Source organism: Balaenoptera physalus, assembly GCF_965194825.1.
Source record: "Balaenoptera physalus genome assembly, chromosome: 16".
Lineage (NCBI taxonomy): Eukaryota > Metazoa > Chordata > Mammalia > Artiodactyla > Balaenopteridae > Balaenoptera > Balaenoptera physalus.
Genome location: NC_138898.1, coordinates 91,817,430 through 91,832,348, shown reverse-complemented (window position 1 = coordinate 91,832,348; position 14,919 = coordinate 91,817,430). Strand labels below are relative to the sequence as shown.

At 47.0% G+C, this 14,919-nt stretch overlaps 1 pseudogene across 1 annotated transcript; it reads left to right on the top strand.

Annotated features, from left to right (window-relative positions):
- Nucleotides 1–4,398: 4,398 nt before the first annotated feature.
- LOC309645469 (allograft inflammatory factor 1-like pseudogene) lies at nucleotides 4,399–14,545 on the top strand (annotated as a pseudogene). Its single transcript has one exon. The product of its transcript is annotated as an allograft inflammatory factor 1-like pseudogene (transcript).
- The last annotated feature ends 374 nt before the right edge of the window (nucleotides 14,546–14,919 follow it).

Below are 14,919 nucleotides of genomic sequence, written 5' to 3'. Positions count from 1 at the left end.
CCTTGTTCTCCTGGAGGCGTCATGTCTGAGATGGAGGTGTCGGCAGGGTTGGTTCCCCCCAGGCCGTGAGGGAGGGTCTGCTCTGGGCCTCTCCCCGTGCTGCTGGTGGTTTGCTGGCGACCCTGGGGCTCCTGGGCTGGTAGGTGCATCACCCCGTCTCTGCCACCATCTGCCCACGGCTTTCTTCCCCGTCAATGTCCCCTTCTTAGAAGGACACTGGTCGTACAGGATTAGGGCCACCCCAATGACCTCAGCCTAACTCGTGACATCTACAAAGACCCTACTTCTCAATGCGGCACGTTCACAGGCGGTGGGGTAGGACTTTGACATCTTTTGGGGAAAGCAACTCAACCCATAACATACACATAAGTATTAAAATTCAGCCGTGGGCTTCCCTGGTGGCGCAGTGGTTAAGAATCCGCCTGCCAATGCAGGGGACACGGGTTCAAGCCCTGGTCCGGGAAGATCCCACATGCCGCGGAGCAACTAAGCCCGTGTGCCATAGCTACTGAGCCTGCGCTCTAGAGCCCACGAGCCACAACTATTGAGCCTGCGTGCCACAACTACTGAAGCCCTGGCGCCTAGAGCCCGTGCTCCGCAACAAGAGAAGCCACTGCAATGAGAAGCCCGTGCACCGCAACGAAGAGTAGCCCCCGCTCACTGCAACTAGAGAAAGCCCGCACGCAGCAACAAAGACCCAATGCAGCCATAAATAAATTAAAAAAAAAAAAAAAAAGAAATTCAGCCGTGATGGCAGAATTGTTGAGAACTTAGACCAACGAGAAGACTTCTCCTGGGAAGGAGTGGGTGTCAGGGGTGCTGCTGGAATCGCCAGCGCCTGGTGATAAGGCAGATGGACCCTAATCAGCTTTGTTATTGATTTTAAATCCTCCACAGAGCACGCCTCCCCTCCCCCAACCCACGCTGCACCTGGCGCCCCACTTCCCAGCACGAGGATGGACGCACGGAGCAGCCAGTGTCCCCAGGAGGGCCGACCGCTGCCCAGAGAGGCTGAGGGCGGGGAGGGGAGGCTTCCCCCAGGGAGCACGAGGCCCCTGGGACGGACCCGTGGTGTCGGCGTGTCCTCTCTGGTGCTGAGGACGCCAGTCGCCTGTGTGGACGTGCCCCGGCTCGCTCACCTGTTCACCAGCTGAAGGACAGACACGTGGGTGGTCTTCTGGTTTGGGCAGTTAAGAATGAAGCCTCTCCACAGAGAAACGGATAAAGAAGATGTGGCACATATATACAGTGGAATGTTAGCCATAAACAAGAACGAAACAAGGCCACTTGCAGCAACATGGATGGACCTAGAGATTATCATACCTAAGTGAAGTAAGCCAGGCATAGAAAGACAAATACCACATGATATCACTTATAAGTGGGCTCTAAAATATGACACAAATGAACTTATCTATGAAACAAAAACAGACACACAGACACAGAGAACAGACTTGTGGCTGCCAAGGGGGAGGGATGGATTGGGAGTTTGGGATTAGCAGATGCAAACCATTATATATAGAATGGATAAACAACAAGGTCCTACTGTAGAGCACAGGAAACTGTATTCAATACCCTGGGATAAACCATAATGGAAAAGCATATGAAAAAGAAAACATATATATGTATGTGTGTGTGTGTATAACTGAATTGCTTGGCTGTACAGCAGAAAGTAACACAACATTGTAAATCAACTATACTTTGATAAATTAAAATTAAAAATGAAGCCTAACATTTCAGGTACATATTTTTGTGTGACCACCATTTTTCGGTTTTCTAGGGTAGATATTTCTGATGGGTGACTAGCTTTTAAGGCCATCGTATGCTTAAGAAACTGTTTAAGAACGGTTGGCGGTGCCATTTTGCATTCCCTCTGGCAACAAAGAGCTGCCCGGCTCTAAACACCCACTGGCACCTGGTTCTGCCAGTTTTATTGTCACCATTTGATAAACATTCAGGGCCATCTCACTGCCATTTTAACCTGCATCTCCCTAAGGGCTAACTTGCTTAGTTCTCACGCATTTTTATCTGCTGTCCACATATCCTGTTTGGAAACATGTATGTTGTGACATTTTACCTATTTTAAAATCTGGTTTATTTTCTTATTGTTGAGTTTCGAGAGCTCTTTATATATTCTGGACACAAGCTGTTTGTTAAGAGATGTGATTTCCAAATGTTTTCTCCCGTCTGTGAGTTATCTTTTCATTCTCAGAACAGTTTCACAGAGCAAATGTTTTTAACTTTGATTCAGTCCAATTCATCAATTTTTCAAAAAACTCTGCCTAACTCTGAGGTCACAAAGATTCTCTCTTATCTTTTCTTCTAAAGGTTTTATAGTTTTAGGCTTGACATTTGGGTCTATTATCCATTTCAATTTAATTTCTGTAGAGAATGGAAGAATAGATCAAGGCTCTTTAAATGTAAGTTTTTCACCAAATTTAGGAAGTTTGGGCCATGATTTCCTCAGATATTATTTTCTATGCCAATTTCTCTCTCCTCTTGGGACTTCCGTGAGAGGAACGTTGGACCCTGTGGTGTTGCCCATTCGTCCTCGAGATCATGCTCATTCTCCCCAAACTTCTGTTTTCTCTTCTGCACAGCGATGATTTCTGTTGACCCACCTCAGGTTTCCTGAACCCTTCCCCCTTCATCTCCATTCTGCTACCGAGCCCATCCCATGCTTTTTTTTTTTATTTCAGATATTGCATTCTTTCAGTTGTAAACGTTCCCTCTGGTTATATTTTCTAGTTTCTATTTCTCTGCAGAGAACGTCTACCTCTCCAGGCATCTCAAGATTATCCACCTTATCCTCATGATGCATGGTTAGAAGAGCTGCTTTAAAGTCTTTAACTGATCCTTACCGCTTCGGGGTCGTCTTGGGATTGGCATCTGTTGGCTGTCTCTTTCCTCGTTCTGTTTCTTCTGTGAGTCGAGGAGTTTGGGATTGTGTGCTGGACGCTTGCATACTGCGCTGCGAGACCCTGGGTCCGGGCTAACACTCCAGGGGGTGTTGCCTTGTCATTGCTGCTGTGGCTCCAGCAGACCGACCTGGTTAGGCCCAGACGGCGCGGTCCAGCTCTCCTGCAGGCAGTGGTCCGTTACGGGTTCCCCTCCAACGCCTTTCCCACATCGCTGGGCCCCATCCGGCACATGGGCTGGGACTGGGGAGGTGGTTCAGGTCTTGAAGTCTTTGATGCGTTTCTGTGGGAGCCTTGGTCACACACGGCGTTGGGCATGTCCTCCTGAAGCCCGCTCTCCTCTGGAATTTCTCCCACCCCCTCCAGCTCTGTGGGGCCCCTTCCCCTTGTCTTCAGGCTCTCTCTCTCTATCTCCCCTGGGGTTTACTGTCAGTGCTGCCACGAAGTGCAGGGACGGGCCCACCCGGGGGTCAAAATGGGAATCAAAGGAGGAAAAGTCAGCCCCTGACTTGCCCTTGTTTCAGGTCGTTACTCAAGTTTGACTTCAGATCTTAATCAGCCTGCCCTGCTACTCGACACCGACCTCAGAGGGTTGCATTTGATATTCTCTCTGGAATGTTTCATTGTAATCAATGTGAGAGATAAACCATAGTTGGATAAACAGTTACTGTGACTATTTACTCCACGGTTGGAATTCTGGAACCAGAATTAGGATACACATTTTTTAATCGGCCACCTCATTGGGCTCTTATGAGTTCTTTTTCCTTTTTCAATGAAAAGTATTTGATACACACACAATAACATAAAAATTATATGTAAACCATGACGTTTAATAACAGAACAAACACCTGAGAATCTATGACGTTCCTGCAACCGTTCCCTCCTCCCATCCCCTGGCCACCAGAGGTGACTAGAGTCTGAATTAATCTTTACTATCATTACAACTGTCTCTCCTTATGGTTGTGCTACTTATGTGTGTATCCATAAATACAGTAGTTATTTTAAAATTATTTTTAGACATAAAAATGATGTCACAGTACCTCTATACTTTTACAACTTAATTTTTTTTTAAATTAATTATTTGTTTACTTTTGGCTGCATTGGGTCTTCGTTGCGGTGCGCGGGCTTCTCATCACGGTGGCTTCTCTTGTTGCAGAGCACGGGCTTCAGTAGTTGCGGCACGTGGGCTCAGTAGTTGTGGCTCACAGGCTCTAGAGAGCAGGTTCAGTAGTTGTGGCTCATGGGCTCTAGGCGCATGGGCTTCAGTAGTTATGGCGCGTGGGCTTCAGTAGTTGCAGCACGCGGGCTCAGTAGTTGTGGCGCATGGCCTTAGTTGCTCCACGGCATGTGGAATCTTCCCAGACCAGGGCTCGAACCCGTGTCCCCTGCACTGGCAGGCGGATTCTTAACCACTGCGCCCCCAGGGAAGCCCTGCAACTTGATGTTTTAATCCCAGTTTTGAGATTCATGTACGGATCCCGCCGCCACATGCCACACAGCTTGGACCAGGCGCCCGCCCCTCCTCCGCGTCCCTTGCCACGGTCGCGAAGCCCCGAGCCGGCGGAAGTCCGGTGCTCACCATGTCTGTCGCGCTCAGCAACAGGTTCCAAGGAGGGAAAGCGCTCGGTTTGCTCAAAGCCTGGCAGGAGAGGACGCCGGCCGAGATCAACCGGGAGTTCCTCTGTGACCAGAAGTACAGTGATGAAGAGAACCTGCCGGAAAAACTTGCAGCCTTTATAGAGAAGTACCTGGAGTTTGACCTGAACAATGAGGGCGAGATTGATCTGATGTCTTTCAAGAGGACGATGGAGAAGCTTGGGGTCCCCAAGACCCACCTGGAGATGAAGAAGCTAATCTCGGAGGTGGCGGGCAGTGTCAGCGACACCATCTCCTACTGAGACTTTGTGAACGTGATGCTGGGGAAACGGTTGGCGGTCCTCGAGCTAGTCATGATGTTTGAAGGAAAAGCCAACGAGAGCAGCCCCAAGCCAGCTGGCCCCCCTCAAGACAGAGGCATTGCCAGCCTGCCCTGAGGACCCCCGCCTGGACCTGCCCCGCCCTCCCCACTCCTCTTCCTCCCTCCTGATCTCACTGCCCTTCCTGACTCATTGCGATGTGTCTTATTTGTTTTGTTTGGTCATTGTGCGTTTGTTTTTTCATCAGCAGTGTCAGTGATCTCTTTGTATAGCACAAGTTATCTGCCTTAAACGGGCTCTGGGTTGGGGAGTCCAGATCTCCTCCTTCTCTTTTTCCCTGCGTCTCCCCTCCCTGTGCAGAAGGGCTGACATTAAACCAAAAACCAGAGGGAGCAGGGCCAGGACAGGGAGACCAGAAGCCTGTGATTCCTGCACTTGAAGCTGGCACTGTTCGTCCTTCCAGGTCACTGAGCTAAGTGCTGGGACCCTGGCCCGGCCCTGGTGAGGCCCTCAGCCCCTTTCAGAAGACCCTGGAGTCGGGATGAAGCTGCAGGGCCTCGTTAGGGCCTCGGACAGCTCTGTGGTTCCAGTGCTCTTGGGTGGGCCAGGATGTGGCCACACAGCGTCCCACCGCCCCAGCTGGTCCCCTCTCAGTGAGGTGACAGAAGGAGAGAAGGAGAGGGACTTGGGAATTTGAGCCCTTCAAGAAGCTTCCAGAGGAATCCTCTAGCCTTGCCCCCTGGCCACACCTTTACAGGCAGCTCAGAGGAAGGGTGCAGCTCCCCCTGACCCTTGCTGGGCTTCAGAGGCAGAGGGGACCCAGGGGCCTTGGGGGAGGGGATTCAGCTCAGTCTAGTCCCGCCTTTCAGGGAGGATGTTGAGGGCAACAGGATAGGAGGATGAGGACTTAAACGCTCACGGCGAAGAGGCAGCACCACTGCTAAGCCAGGAGCTGAGAAACAGGTCGCCTCTCTGATCCCCATCTGCTTGAAACCTGACCCTGCTTCCCCATTCGCCTTCACACCTTCCTTACACCATTCATTCATTCATTCTTCATTCATTCACTCCGTCATTCAACAGGTATTTATTGACAACCTATTATAAGCTTTAAGGCCCCCCACTTTGTCCTGACATGTGCCATGTCCAATGTCTCTCTAATTCATCATTCTGTTTCCAAATCACTCAAAACCTTGAGCTTGGGGATTAGATTGGGGTCACCTGTGGTTTTTATTATGGACAAGGGTTTTAGAGCCCTGATCCACCCTGTAGGTTAGCTGGGCCAGGCCTCTCAGTTCACAGGTGAGAAAACTGTGGTGACCCACAGGGATTAAGTGCCTTGCCCAAGGGCAGGGGTCCATCTGGAGACGGAAGATCTGGACCGGGGCCCAGGTGTTCAGATGCCCTGCCCATGCCTCATCTCTGCTCTGGGCTGCCTCAGTCAGTGATGAAAACAAGGGAAGGGGCAAAGAGGGGCAGTCTCCTAGGTCAACCCTTGGGCAAGGCCCTGGGCCAGGATTCACCCTTCCCAGTGCCACTGAGGCAGCGTCAGCAGGGACCCCAGCCTTGACCCCATCTGTATTCTGGAGTCCCTTCCCCTGCCCACTCAGGACTTAGATGCACTCATCCACTGAACGTGTTGTGTTAACCACCTGTTATGGGCCAAGAGCTAAGAACCCAGTAGTGAAATGGACAGACTCATGGAATTTAGAGTCTAGTGGGGAAGTCAGACCCGGGTGATGAATGTTGGGAAAGAGGACGATACGAGGTGACTGCTGGGCAATCCTGGGGGCCTAGCTGGGCCCAGCCCTGGGCAAGGGTCTTGGAGAAGCCTTTGCAAGCCTGAAGGGGAGAGCTGTGGGGGCGCTGGAGCCCCTGGGAGCTCCCTGTGGCTCCTCTCACCCGTAATCAAGGGCCCAAGGAGCTGACTTCACAGCAGCTGCAGGGAGTGGAGCAGGTAGGGGTTGGGGAAACGGCCAGGGTGGGTCAACCCACTGGTCTCGACCAGTTCAGGAACAAGACTATTTGGCCACAACTGGCTGATCTTCAGCCTAAGAAGGTACTTCAGATGCATAAGCCTAGCTGAAGTTTAAACCCCAGCAAAACATTCCACCCTGTAAATGTAAAATCTCACCCCCACTCCCTCCCCTGCTTTTTTGTTTTTTCCCCTGAGATCCTGAGATGAGCCGCTGCCTCTCCTCTCTGGGACGGGCTGAGACCTCTGAGCAAGGTAATGCCTTCCGTGACCACCCATCACACAGGGTATCTGTACCTCGCTCGAACAGGAGGACAGAACCAACCAGGTTTACTTCAGCGGGTTACACACTTCACAGGACTGCAGGAAACCTCCTTAAGGGAGGAGAGCAAGTGGGTGTGTCCCAGCTTCTAGAAAGGGCAGCGAAGCGTTCTCTCATTGGATGGGGAGTGTCCTGGGAAACTCCACCAGCTCCTTCATCATTTCTTGGAATTCAACTCCCAGAGGGAGAGGGTCTCAAGAGTGGTCCCTGGAAAGGGGGTGGGGCGTCTGCATGTATTTCAGGTTTTCATGGCTATTAGGTCTAGGGCTCTTACTTCTCTGGCTAAGGGCTCAGCTTCTTAGAGGTTCAGCTGTCTTCTTCCTGAAAGACCAAACCTAACTAATGTAACCAGCAGCTTGGGGACTGCCGAGTATGGCTCTGTCCCTGCCATTCAAAAGGAAGCGGTGTGTCGGGCAAGTTCAAGTGGATGCAGTATGTGTGTGCGTGTGCTTGTGTGTGGTACTGGACTGGAGATAAAACAGACAAACTTAAAAAAAAAGATTCGGGCTTCCCTGGTGGCGCAGTGGTTGAGAATCTGCCTGCCAATGCAGGGGACACGGGTTCGAGCCCTGGTCTGGGAGGATCCCACATGCCGCGGAGCAACTGGGCCCGTGAGCCACAACTACTGAGCCTGCGCTCTAGAGCCCACAAGCCATGACTACTGAGCCTGTGCGTCTGGAGCCTGTGCTCCGCAACAAGAGAGGCCGCGATAGTGAGAGGCCCGCGCACCGCGATGAAGAGTGGCCCCCACTCGCCGCAACTGGATAAAGCCCTCACACAGAAACGAAGACCCAACACAGCCAAAAATAAACATAATAAATAAATAATAAATAAAATTAAAAAAAAAAAAAAGATTCACGTATTGACACATGTGGCTGTATTTCATTTATCTTGGCTTCTGTGTTGTGGTCCACTGTGTGAACACACAACAGCAAGCTTATTCATTGTTCTGTTAATGGAAATTGAGGTATTTCTAGTACCTTGCTCTTGTAGACGGTGATACTGCACCCCCTAGCCCACCCCAGTCCATGTTTCCTGGAGCAGGTGCAAGAGTTTCTTTCGGGTTTGCACCGAGGAGTGGGATTGCTGGGCCAGAGGTATCACATCATCAACATGGCTAGAGAATTTGAAATCATTTTTCAGAACAGCCACGCCGATTTATATTCCTTCAAGTGCACAAGTTTCTGCAGACCTGCATCCCTGCCAGCACTTGGTCGTGTCAGGCTCCATCACTGTTGTCAGTCTACTGTGTACAAATGGTACCCACGGAGGGTTTTGCATCTCCTGAATGCTGATGGGATAGAGCAGCACGGGCCCCTCACGTTTTCTTTCCCGTGAAAGTCTATTCATGCCTTTTGCCCGCTTCTCCATTGCGATTGCGTCGTCACTGTTTTTGGACTTCAGGAATTCTTCACTCTGGGTCTTCACCCTTCGTTGGGTATGTGTGTTGCCAATGTCTTTAAGTGTGACCGCTGTGTTCACTTTCTCTGTGCTGTCTTTGGATGATCAGGCATTCTTACTGCTGTTATAGTTGGATGGACTAATTTGCTTCCCTGGGACACGTGCCCTTTGTGTCGTGTTGTGCCTTGCTCTCTGTTTAAGGACTCTCCCATTCCCGCCCCCCCCCCCCCACCCCATAGGGATAACCAGTTGTCCCAGCACCACCGGCTGAATAGTCCATTTCTCCGGCTGATTTGTAGAGCCACCTTTGCCCCATGTCAGGTCTGCACAGGCGTGAGTCTACTGCCCTCACTGCCTGGGCCCTGGAACGCCATCTAACCCACAGCAGAACTTCACTACTGACTCACAGCGCTGTCCCAACTCCCACCACCCACTTCTCCTTCAAGACCGTTTGGCTGTTCTTGACCCTTTGCTCTTTTGCACAAATTCTAGAATCAGTTTCTCAAGTTCCATGAAAATCCTGCGTGTGCTTCCAATGATTTGCCGCTATTAGTGCTGCTGAGGTTTTGGGTGAAGGAAATCGTATGTTTCATGTTTCTAGGGATTTTAGTCAGGGATGGATGTTACTTTCTCTTTTAAATGCTTTTCCTTCACCTACTGAGATGGGCAAAGATTTTTCTCTTTTATTTTATCACCATGGAGGAAGGCATAAATACATCTGCCAAAGTTAAAGCTCCCTTTCATTACAGGGAAAAACCAAATTTGGCGATAAAATGTGATATATTTTTTAATGCTACTAGATGGTTTGCTAAAATTCTTTTTAGAATCTTGCATATATGTTTATTAGAGACTGTCATCAAGTTTCCTTTTTCTTATTGTCTTATCTATTTGGGCATAAAGATTTTCTAATACTCATAGAACTAGCCAGGGAGTGATCACTTTTGCTCTCTTTTCCAGAACACTTTGAATCAAAGACTGGAATCATTTGTGCCTTGAATGTTTTGCTAGAACTTGCCCATAAAACAGGCTGAGCCTAGTTTTTATATTATGGAAAGATTTCTGAAATATTGATTCAATTTTTGTTGTTATTATAGCACAGTTCATGTGGAAGCTTTTTAATCTGTTTTGGTAATTTGTATTTTCCTGGAAACTTGTCTATTTCATCTATATTTTAAAATTTATTGGCAAAAAGATGTTCCTAATATTCCCCTATTAACTTTTAAATCTCTCCTGTCATCTGCAGTAATATCCATTTCCCAATCCTAATAGTTTTATTGGTGTTTTTCATCTTTTTAAAAGTTGATCAGTCTTGCACACCGATCAGCTGTATTAGTCTTTAAAAAAAACAACTTTATCTTTGTCATTTCTCCCTTTTCCATCTTTATTTTCTAGTTTACTAAATTGTTTTTTTTTTTTTTTTCTTAAATTTATTTTCCATTCTCTTTGGAACTTTTTGTTTTTTTTGTGCCACACAGCTTAGATGTGGGATCTTAGTTTCCCAACCAGCAATTGAACTCGGCCCGGGGCAGTGAAAGCGTGGAGTCCTAACCACTGGACCACCAGGGAATTCACATTGTTTGCTAACTTTAAGATACTTAATTCATTAATTTTTAGGTTTTTTTTCTTCCAATATGTGCACTTATGATTATAAATCACCCTCTAAGTACCACATTAGAGTACAGTATTAGAGACGGTATTAAATTCATTATTGTCTTTTGATAATTTTCATTATTATTTAGTCCTAAGTATTTTAAAATTTCCATTATGAGACTTTTTTTTACCCATGAGTAATTAGAAATATGTTTTTAAATTTCCAGATGAAGATTGTCAGGAATGAGAGTTTCCCTCATTTTTGATTTCCAGTCTGCTTATGCTATGATCAGAGAATGTTCTTTCTGTGCTTCAATCCTTCTGTCTGCTGAGATTCGATTTATGACCTAACATAGTCAATTTTATAATGTTCCGTGTACACTTAAAAAGATAGTATATTCTCCAATTATTGCATGCAGAGTTCTATAAAAATCTTGTAGATCAAATTTGTTACTTTTGTTGTTCCGATCTTCTAAATCCTTACTGATTTCTATCTGCTTGTTCTGTCCGTTACTGAGAGGCACATTAAAATCTCCGAACGTGCTGGTGGGTTTGTCAATTACCTCTTGTAGTTCTGTAACTTGTCTTCTTTCTAAAATACAAGTCATGCTAATAGGTATATTCAAGTTCAGAACTACTGTGTTCTTCTAAAACCGAGTCCCCTGAAACTGAGTTCCTCTGCTGAGTTGATGATTAACCTCTCCATCCAAAACTACTCCCTTTCTTGTTGTGTACCTGTTCCCCTCAGCACTGAGGGGTATCAGAAAAAAAGGGGCGATTGAAACCAAGCAGGACCCTATGCGGCCTTCCCGGGAGAGACCCCCCACCATGTCCTCTGCCTGCCTCTTGTTTGTAGAAAAGCTTTCCTCTCCCAGGCCTCCCGGAGTCTCAAAAGGCTGGCCTGACAGGTAATGATTAGGAAACACGAAGATGTAAAAACAAAGACTAGCTGCTGGGCTGGGAATCCGGCAACCGTCTAGACTATAAACCAGTGACATAGGGTCACTGAGCTCCCAGTTCCCTGAAAGGTATAGATAAAGGTCTGACATGCATCCCTAAGTTGCTTCTATTTTATTTTTTATATGAAGTTATTTATTTATTTATTTTTGGCTGCGTTGGGTCTTCGTTGCAGTGCGCGGGCTTCTCATGGCAGTGGCTTCTCTAGTTGCGGAGCACAGGCTCTAGGTGCACGGGCTTCAGTAGTTGTGGCACGTGGGCTCAGTAGTTGTGGCACGTGGGCTCTAGAGCGCAGGCTCAGTAGCTGTGGCTTGTGGGCTTAGTTGCTCCGCGGCACGTGGGATCTTCCCGGACAGGGCTCGAACCCATGTCCCCTGCACTGGCAGGCGGGCTCCTAACCGCTGCGCCCCCAGGGAGCCCCCCTAAGTTGTTTTTACAGAAAGCAGACCCCACCACGTGAAAGCTGCTGACCACAAGCATGGAGACCCCAGACCACTTGAAACCAGAAGGTGGGTGACTCTCGAAACTTCACCCGGACGCCAAGCAGTCGGAGAAAGCTGCGCGAGCTGCTCATGGGCCCTGAGGCCCCGCCCCCACCCAGCAGCTGGGAGGTGCTCTCGGGACGCCAGCCACCGTCGTCCCAGGCTGCTGGCCTCCCAAACAAAGCAACCAACGTGTGTCTTTTCCACCAACGTGTGTCTCTCGAGCTTCGGCCTCTCAAGCAGCGAGCCCCCGAGCTTGGGTTCGGTACTCGCCTCGTCCGGTTACGCGTCTGTTCCACGGAACCTTTGTCGTTATACAGTGACTCTCTACCCCTGGTAATGCTTTCTGCATTTTGATTAGAATCTTCATTTCCTCCCTTTTACTTTCAACCTAGCTTTGCAGTAAAGTTTTAGGTGTGTCTTTTATTTATTTTTATTGAGGTATAGTTGATTTACAATGTTGTTGATTTCTGCTGTACAACAAAGTGATTCAGTTATACATATATATGCATTCTTTTTCATATTCTTTTCCATGATGGTCTATCACAGGATGTTGAATATAGTTCCCTGTGCTCTACAGTAGGACCTTGTTGTTGGTCCATTCTCTACACAAGAGTGTGCACCTGCTAATCCCAAACTCCCGGTCTGTCCCTCTCCCACCCCCCCTTAGGTGTGTCTCTTTTAACTAGATTGTATGTGTGTGTGTCTAGTCCAAAAGGTCTTCTAATTGGAAGATTACATTTATCGTGAATATTCTGATTGATTTTTTCCATTTTATTTCATTTCATCCTTTCTCTTTGTCACTCTTTTCTGTAGTTGGTTTTCTTTTCTTTTCATTCTTTGAATTAAGAGGTTTCCCCGTCTCTTCTTTCCTTTTCTAAAAAACTCTACTGGTTTGCCTATTAATGTGTTCTTTCGGTGGTTATTCTTGAAAATGCACACCTAATTTAACAAAACAGAAAATTAATCAACATTTTTACCCTTCTCCAGAAGCTACTTGAGAACCCGACTGCTTTGACAGGAATGACTGCCCTACCAGCTCACATGCTGTCTATCTGTCAGGTCGTTGTGGTTTTTTAGCCCTACAAAGCAGATGTGGTCATTATGGCTGGTTTAGCTGTGTCTCTATATCTATAATTCAGATGTATCTGTATTTGTTTACAGAGGTATCTATAGATCTACAGATTTCTTAACATGCCTCCTAGCACCTCATACCTCCTCTTGGAACCATTTTTCTTCCTCATTTTTGAAAGATAGTTTTGTTGGATACACCGTTACACACCTTTTCTGCAACAGTTATTTTCCCCGTAAACTTGGAAGCTGGTTTCCTTTTCCTTTTCTTTGTTCCTCCTTTATTCTCTGTTAGGAAGTCAGACTTCAGTCTGTTCACTGGAGTGTGTAGGTGGCCTTCTTTTAAGGTCTGTCTTGGTGTTTACTGCAGTTTCACTGCGCTGGATCTAGGAGTGGATTTCTCCTTGCCCTGCGTTGGGTTCACTTGTGCTTCCTTGTTCTGGAATTGGTGTCTTCTATCAGTTCTGGGAAATTCTCAGCCATCTCTTCCCCATTCTTCCCAGCGTTTCTTTTAGCAGCAACAATTAGACAGATTGACCTTCTCACTTGACCGTCCGCGTCTCCTGAGCTGTTTCTTCACCCCTTTCTCTGTGTGACATCCCTGGGACTTCCCTGACTCACTTTCCAGTCCCCTGATTCTCTCTGAAGCTGTGTTTACCTATGTTCAGCCCTCCCACTGCTCTGCATTCAGTGTGTTGTTCTTTGGGTCTATTTTTAGTTCATCATTTTCTAATTCTCTGTTCAGCTGTGTTTATCTGTTTAATCTTTCCAATGACTAAAATTTTTTCATGATTATATTTGTTCTATTTTATAGTTCTTTTCTTAATTTTTATATTCTTTATTATGTTTTCATTTTCCCGTTTTGTGTCTTTAAACATACTAAACATGTCTCTTTCATCTCCTGCTTTTGCTGAGTCTTTATGGACCTAGTTCTGTTTGTTATTTGGGGTGACCTCTTTCTTGTACGTTTTGTGATTTTACAGAACCATATTATCATATTTGTATTTTATATAAATATATAAATAAATATATGTTTGACCTTGACCATGGAAATTCTCGGTGTGTTCCTTTGGAGAAGATTTGTGTTTGCTTCAGGCAGATGCCTGGGGCACTACAGGTGCACTTCAAATGGTAATCGTTACTTTGCCATTTGGGGAACATGCAGAGTATAAAATTCATGTTCCAAACCCACAGCATGGCTGGCCAGTGCCACAGATTCCCAGGGGACTTAAAAAAAAACCCAGCTTTCCCAGGACTAAGGCTGAGACGATTTCCTCCCTGGCTGAGGTTCGCGGAGGTTGTAGCCCTTGCTGTGTCCTGGCCTTAGGCTGGGGTCTCTGATCCACTCCCCTCTGTGTCCTGGGCACGGTGCCCTGTCCCTCTGGGCACAGAATACCTGTATCAGAGCCATGTTCGGCCCCAGGGAACCTGCAGCCTCTCAGACACAGGCCCCTGTGTTGTCTGCAGGCTTCCAGAAATCCCCTCCTTATTTGCAGGTTTGCCCTGGCCTCTTACTGTACTTTGCAGGGAATAATCTCAGGATCTCAATCAGAATCTCCTGGGGAGCCTGTTAAAGGAGAGTCTTGGGCGCCGCCTCCAGAGCCTCTGACTCAGAGCACCTGCGGGGCGGGGAGGGAACCTGCATTCCCGACAAGATCTTAGGTGACGGCCAGCGCTGCTGCTGCATGGACCACACCTGGAGGGCATTTACCTTCTGATGTCCCCAGACACCTGAAGGACACAGCACGTACTTTTCAGGAACGGTGAGGTCACTCATCAGTGGTTTTCAATCAGGCTAATGTGCCTGCCTTAAAAGACACTATCACAGTGATTTACAAACTTGGGCACGATTAGAACCACCTGGATGCCTGATTAAAACACACACTATACCTGCCTTTGTGTGTTAATATGGTTTCCAAGAATCATAATCTTTTTTTTTAAATGTAAATTGTTTTTCATTTATTCCTTCTTCCTGTTTTCCTTTTAGCTGTGTTTTCATGTCTTCCTAAATTCTTGGTTTTTATTATTTTTTGTTCAATTAGGGAAACATTTAATCCTGCAGTTTTTTTTTTCTCAAAGTCTTAGCTGAATCCCAAAATTAAACATATGACATTCCCTTCATCATTTTACAATTTAAATGCAGTATTTTTATTTCCTCTTTGACTCAAGACTTACTTAAGAGAATATTTCAAAAGTCTAATTATAAAATGCCTATTAATTAGAAGTTATATCACATTGCAGTTTGAGAATATAGTCCAAATATAAATACTGATATTTTTTGTTGTGTTTCAAT